General features: G+C 53.1%; 1 non-coding gene across 1 annotated transcript; it reads left to right on the plus strand.

Annotated features, from left to right (window-relative positions):
* The first annotated feature begins 1,014 nt into the window (after positions 1 to 1,014).
* Positions 1,015 to 1,087, plus strand: Trnas-gga. The gene has a single exon. It is a non-coding gene; the product is annotated as a tRNA-Ser (tRNA).
* Positions 1,088 to 7,306: the final 6,219 nt, after the last annotated feature.

Consider the following 7,306-nt stretch of genomic DNA (forward strand, 5'->3'; position numbering starts at 1 on the left):
CCGACTTTGAACAAGGCACTTACAGTATTGTGCCTTCCCGCAAATAATGGTAACATTTCTTTTTCTGAATAAAGCCTGCATGTTTATTTTTCTGCAGGGCATACAGATGCCGATAATTGCAATTTACGAAACACAGGCAAATGACGAGAACCCAATGATGTTGGGGCTTGAAAAGGCAGTCTGTGCTCGGATTCCAAGCACATGTGCGCACCCAACTTAATGTCTCAACACAAATTGTTCCTTAGAGTCCGGGGATTTTCGGTGCCTCAACATTTCTTCGGCTTTAAAGGTCTATTCACACGATGCATCTTGTTGGGTAATCTTGTGTCGCGAAACTAGGTTTCGGGAAACAGATGATCGCGAGATTGCAACCGAAAAAGTGGCGAGCCTCCGAAATAGGTTGCGGGTGCTGCTCGCTTCTGGAGGAATATTTTGCTGAAACTTCACCGAGGCCTGTCAATCACCTGAAGGAGAAACGCGGACGTTGCCAATGGCTGCTTGACTTTGCTGTGACGTCTGACCTTCGAACCGGAACGAGCCTTTCAAAGGATTATGATTTTAATGCAATTAAAATCAAAGGTGCAATCGAGCTGGACAAGAATGTCGAAAATAATCTCCGGAAAAGGGGAACAGGAGGACAAACACGAATCTCCAAACACAGCTAGGTGAGTGGTGCGCGACCGAAAGTATGCGCCTGGTCCGGGTATCGAACCCGGGACCTCTCCATTTCCAGTGGAGCGCTCTGCCAACTGAGCTAATCAGGGGTTAGACGTCCGTAGAGCAGACAGGTTTTTATTAGTTGCCACGAGTCTAACGCCAACAAGGATGAAGCTTGCATTTTAAGGTTGTGATTATAATGCAATTAAATGCAAAGGTGCAAGCGAGCTGGAAAAGAATGACGAAAATAATCCCTGGAGAAGGGGAACAAGAGGGACAAAGGACAAACACAAATCTCCAAACACAGCTAGGTGACTGGTGCGCGACCGAAACCTGTCTGCTCTACTGACGTCTAACCCCTGGTTAGCTCAGTTGGTAGAGCGCTCCACTGGAAATTGAGAGGTCCCGGGTTCGATACCCGGACCAGGCGGATTTTTTCGGTCGCGCACCCGTCACCTAGCGGTGTTGGAGATTTGTGTTTGTCCTTTGTTCCTCTTGTTTCCCTTCTGCAGGGATTATATTCGTCACTTTTGGAGGAGTCTGATTTTGGCCGATTACGTATCCGAGCCAAAGCCGAAAAGAGTAAAGCAAAGATGGCGGCGAGTGAAAGTACGGTAGATATCTGTTAACAGTACAGGTTGGTGGCACAGTGCAGATTTATCAACAGTCGCGACGAGTGCAAGCACCACATGTAAAAAAAAATGATAACTAGGGAAAACTTTCTTTCGGTAATGGAAAATTTTCCGAAATGCTTGGAAATCATCCGTCTGTTCTTTGACGTTCGCGGTCTTTCCCGGGTTTGGCAGGCCTAGTAAACCCAGTAGCCAAATCTGACGGAGTTTATGGAGTGGTACTAATAAAGCGGACCGTCTCTTCTCACTGTGCGTACTTCATATTATTTTATTGCGAAACGCTCGATATTCTTCGTGCGGATGACAAAGTTTGGCGAAATTCTCGAGAGTCAATACGTCACAGGTTTCGCGCATCAAACATCACGTGTGAGTAGGCCGATTTCGCGAAATCTTGGTTTCGCTAAACCGTGGCGCGTTGAAAATATGCATCGTGTGAATAAGCCTTAAAACCTCTATAACGAACCAGATAAGCAACTTACTATCATGCTTATAGGTCACTGGGCTGGGATCTGAAGTTTGTCTTGAAAGTTTGGGCATGTTATGAATGCAACAAGTGCTGCAGTCAAACATCAGTCAGCATTGGTATTCCCTTGCGAAGTGGAATGCACCAAGTAAGAATACTGTCCTACCTGTTGCCAAGGCTGGACTTGGAATCCCTGGCAGGCTTCTTTTCCTTCTCCATGGTGTTCTGCAGAGCCTTTTATACTGGGAGAGTTCGGCGAGTGGGAGGGGCTTACGGCCCGCTAGGTCTAGCGTACTCAGCGGGCGCCGCTTCCGCCATGCTGTGCCTCCCGGCGAGTGGGTCCCCATTGACATGCGATGTATACGCGTGTAGGTTTTGCCGTTTGCGCTTTTGTTGGCGTAAGGAGAAAGTCGAAAAATCAAGCATTTTGTTACGTTAATCATACGTTAATCATAAACTTACCTCGCACAATCGAGAACTCGGCTTCCAGTCAACCCTTCTTGGTTTGGTTTCCCAGCTCTTGTGCCTTTCTTTTCCTTGCGGGAACCGGTACATCTTAAACCCCTTTTTTGCGTTGTTCGAGCACCCAACGGCACTGCAGCCCCCCATTTCTTTTTTTTCTAACGTCTGGCAGAGCGCAGCGCAGAACGATCATTTTCATCGTCGTCTCTCGCTCCATGGACTCTAGTGAGCCGACTGCCGGCTCGAGTCAGTAGGGCAAACGGGTTTTATCAGCCGCCACCAGCCTTACACCAACAAGGGTGAAGCTTGCAGTTTAAGGTTATAATTATAATGCAATTAAATTCAAAGGTGCAATCAAGCTAGACGGCAAGGCACATCATGGCAGATGCGCACAGTTGCCAGACTGTTTGATCAGTGCTGCCAGACTGGCGGCTGGATCAAAGAACCGCCGAACTCTCCCAGTATAAAAGGCTCTGGTGTTCTGGAGCTTGTGGGCACCCTTGCGGCTCCCAAGCCAAGTTGCCCGACTGCGAGACTCAAGCCGAACTTTTCCCGCGTGGCGGCGACGTCACGCCAGCCACGCGCACATCGGATGCGCCTCCTTGATAAGGCAGATCAGAGGCGGCGCACAGGGAGTCGCTGCCTGGACTCAGGCGCCGCTGGTAACCATGTTAATCGTCTCGTCCATGTCCCATTAAATGTAGTTTCTTGTTGTTGAAACCGTTGGCTCCGTGTTATTCCTCCGGGTCGGGTATGCAGCAAGGCAAACCGACCACAATGGCGCCCAGCGTGGTATGCTACCCACTCGCAGGAATTTCACGGGGCTTGGTTTCTTCTTTCGGTAAGCTTTTTTCCCATACCCCGTGTTTCCTATCGTCGTTCCGTGCTTCCGTCACGTCCGCGTTTGTTGTATTGGCGTGTTTCTGACTGTTTTTGTGACCGCGGCAATCGTTTTGCGCTTGTGTTAGGTTTTTGGGGGCGTTTCTTTTTTTTTTTTTTTTGTGCTTGCAGGAATGCTTACGCGACGCAGCACTCGGATGAAAGTCTGGTCCGGTACATTCGGGTCATGCAAGAGCTCTTCAAGAGGGCGGACCCGAAGTCACCGGAATCGGACACAGAGTAGCTCGGGTCAGAAGACGGTGTCACCCCAGGTACCGAGGCTACCTGATCAACCGCACCTTTGCGACCCTTGAAGAGCTAGCCCGGGGCGCCCGCCTCATCGAGGAAGCTCTTCATGCCGAGCGGAACTACGTGCCGCCGCCACCAGCCAAGTACGCGCTCGAACCGGCATGCGCATGGCGGGGCCCCGAGGCCTCCACGCAAGTGGACTGTCCGAACGAGACCTCCCTTCCCCACCACGTCAACCAGGAGAGTTGGCGTGGCATGCATGGTGATCTCCCGTGCGGGATAAGTGTATGTTCGCCTAACTCTCCGCGAGAGGTCCCCGGAGGTCACAGCGAGGCCCGTGAGGGTTTCGGGCGGGGGTCGCCACGACAGGTGGGAGGTCGTTGGCCGTGCCCTATCGTAAGCTGGGGCCTAACGGAGATCACCACCCAAGCGAACCATCTTCATCAGTCTGCTCCTGCAAGTGCTGGCGAAAACTGGCACGGTGCGGTCGTAAACCCGCAGCCCAGCAGCATTGACCCCCGCCGCAACGGAACAAGCCCTCCCCACAACAGCCAGTCGCAAGCCTGGTGGAGGCCCTCCCATAGTGGTTCCTTATCCGATCACTGGAGGCGGTCCGACGGGCACCTCGGTGCCGGTGGCCTAAGCAGGCAACTGTCGTCGGACTGCTGCTACCACTGCGAGCAGCCCGGCCATCACCGAAACCAGTGTCCAAGACTTCTGGACACTATACAAACAAAAGGTGGCACGAGACGGTGGCAAAGGGCCGGAACCACAACCAGGGAAACTACTACGGCCGGCGACGCTGAAACCAGACAGCCACTCGCCGACGGCCGTTGCAGTCCCTGGGAGCAGTGAGGCCGTGGCACAGATTCCATCGGTATGTCGAATCCAGCCTGAGCCTAATATCATTGAACCGCGCATGACGATTTCACTGCTCGATTTTCCCATTGCCGCACTTTTGGATTCCGGGGCCGCTATCTCGCTCATAGGGGATTTCGTTTTCGAACTCTGCAAAGCAAAAAAGTTAAGCCTCCGGGAGTGCGAAACCCGTTTGCAGCTAGCTTCTGGCACAGCGATAACAGCTGGAGGAGCCGTGAGGCTGCAGATTCGGTTTAATGGAAAGAAGCGGCGTCAGCGATTTCTTTATATGCTAGGACTTGTGGTACCCGTGATCTTGGGCCGAGATTTCATTACAGCCGAAAGCATGACGCTCGACTATTCTGGTGGTGGATACCGGCTGGGACAACAACCGGAGCTGACTCCGTTTACCAAACGGGAGGACTGCATCCCTAACCCGAGCACTACAGCCCACTTCACCACGGTGCCAGACGTCTTGCCTGTCGGCGTTCCGGACCGTGATACCCCGCAAGCTACGTAAGCCTTTCATCCGATACATGCATGACTCTGCCTTGGCAGGACACAGCAGTGGGAGCAAGACTTACGAAAAGTTATTCCAAATTGTTACCTGGCCAGGCATGAGGCAGGATGTGCTCCGATATGCTCGTAGCTGCTTGGTGTGCCAGAAGGCAAAACCACGTGGTGGCCAGCCCCCCGGTCTCATGCAACCAATCGCGAGTCAGAGCCCTTGGCAGATTTGTTGCTGTGACGTCATGGGCCCCTTCCCACGTAGTACCCGTGGCAATCAGTACCTATTCGTGGTAACCGACCACTTCACGAAGTGGGTCGAGTTATTCCCTTTGCGGAAGCTAGATTCGCAAAAAATCTGGGAGTGTCTACTCGAAACATTCGCTAGGTTTGGCTTTCCTGTACAGCTTGTAAGCGATAATGCCTCCTATCTAACGAGTAAGGTGTTCGTCGACGCATGCGCGGTGCTGGGAATCAAGCACAAAAGAACTTCCCCATACCACCCGCAAGCAAACATCACGGAAAGGGTAAATCAGAACCTTCAGATGATGTTAGTGGCCTACACAGAGCGCCACAAGGACTGGGACGCGAAACTGCCCGAGCTGGCATTCGCAACCCGTACGACCACTAATCGGTCAACGGGTCTCACTCCTGCTCAACTGAATTTCGGCAAGGAGCTTGCGTTCCCGCTTTTTAACAGTCTCCTTTCTACAGAGTCTGGGGGAAGGCTTCGCCCCTACGTGAAGTTCGCAGAGGACCTGCGAAAGCGCTTCTCCGATAACCTTCGAGAGGCCCGAGAAAATCTCGACGTCGCCCGAGTACAGCAGGCAGAACAGTACAACCAGGGGCGACGTGACTTGCAGTTCGAGGTGGGAGATTTTGTACTCCGGCGTACTCACCCACTGAGTGACGCCGCTCGAGGCTTCGCAGCCTCCCTCGCCAACAGGTGGGAAGGTCCGTTTCGCGTGCGTGAAAAGTGCTCACCACTCACTTACAAACTAGTTAACTGTGAGTCTAGTGAGGAAACCGGACCTGTTCATGTCACCGACCTTAAACGATTTTTCCAAGCAGAAGACGAAGATTCCTCGCAGGACCGGAACGACACTGACGGCAGTCCCGTTCCGGAAACCCCCTTGTCTCCAAGGCGGCGGTATAACCTGCGACGTCGGTGACACTAAAGAGAGAGGAACCTTTTTTTTTGTCTCCTTGGCTTTGCCTCTCTCGCATTTTGGGGGTAGTTTTCTACTTCCACGGATCTGCCCCTTTTTCAAGAGAGGGGGGAGAAGATTGTGTGCCCACCTCAGATCTGTTATTTCAAACTTTCTGGAAGGGGTCCGAAGATAACGTCAGGCTCAGCCCTCAACTGAGTCCCATGTCGTCTGCTTCCATGTTTTCTACGAAGCTGACTCATGGACAAAACCGTCGCCACACCCGCCATCTGAACGACACGGCGGCCGGTCTCATCGTGGACCGCGGCCACCCTCTACAGGACGGAGCAGCAGCTGGCTAGGATCAAGGACCACGTGCAAAGCAGCCACCTGGTGGAGCCCTGATCCCGAACAAGCGACAAGCTGGAGCTGACCGAGCCGCCGCGCTCGTCAGCAGCCGCCGCGCTCGTCCAGCAGGCGCCGGCAGGACTTACAACGTCAGTCCGCCCAACAGCGCCATCCACCCCCTGACGCCCACAACGTCTCCGTCATCGACATGCCGGACGAAGCTTGAGGGGGGGGGGGGGGGAAAGAGAAGTGTGGGCACCCTTGCGGCTCCCAAGCCAAGTTGCCCGACTGCGAGGCTCAAGCCGAACTTTTCCCGCGTGGCGGCGACATCACGCCAGCCACGCGCACATCGGATGCGCCGCCTTGATAAGGCAGATCAGAGGCGGCGCACAGGGAGTCGCTGCCTGGACTCAGGCGCCGCTGGTAACCATGTTAATCGTCTCGTCCATGTCCCATTAAATGTAGTTTCTTGTTGTTGAAACCGTTGGCTCCGTGTTATTCCTCCGGGTCGGGTATGCAGCAAGGCAAACCGACCACAAGCTTTGCAACGTAGCGGTCCCACCGGACCTTCTGCCGCAGCTCTCTCTGCTGGTCTTCCAAGGTTTTCACCAGTGCACAGAGTTATTCACACCAGGGATATGCTTTTCGGGGAGAAATGTGCGTGACGTCAGCGATCCGCGGAACCAGCGGGACTGCCTTCTCGTCTTAAAGGATGACGATCAGACTATAGATTCTGCAAGGCAGAAGATCCTCCTCTTCATGGGGGAGAAGGAAACAGGCAATGGTGGACAGGGTAGAAGGGAAGAGGAAGAAGCGAAGAAGTGAAAGCGCGGACTGGTCGTCGGTCTTTAAGCATTCACACCAACAGCGGGGATCTAACCGAGAGGGATCTTAGTATTTTTAGACGCATTTAGCGGTTGCACTCTCGACAACAGGGCTCGGTGCGCGCCGACGAGAGTGTATAAAATGCGGGCGCACAAGAAACGGCATTAGGCGATGTGACGATTCGTTCTGGTCGTCAAGAGAAAAGGGTTTTGAGCTCAGGAAAGACACGTCAACCTCCGAGATTCCATGCAGAACTTATTTTTTTTCTTTATTTTGAT

The sequence above is a fragment of the Ixodes scapularis genome, unplaced genomic scaffold (genome assembly GCF_016920785.2).
Source record: "Ixodes scapularis isolate PalLabHiFi unplaced genomic scaffold, ASM1692078v2 PGA_scaffold6__148_contigs__length_123643588, whole genome shotgun sequence".
NCBI lineage: Eukaryota > Metazoa > Arthropoda > Arachnida > Ixodida > Ixodidae > Ixodes > Ixodes scapularis.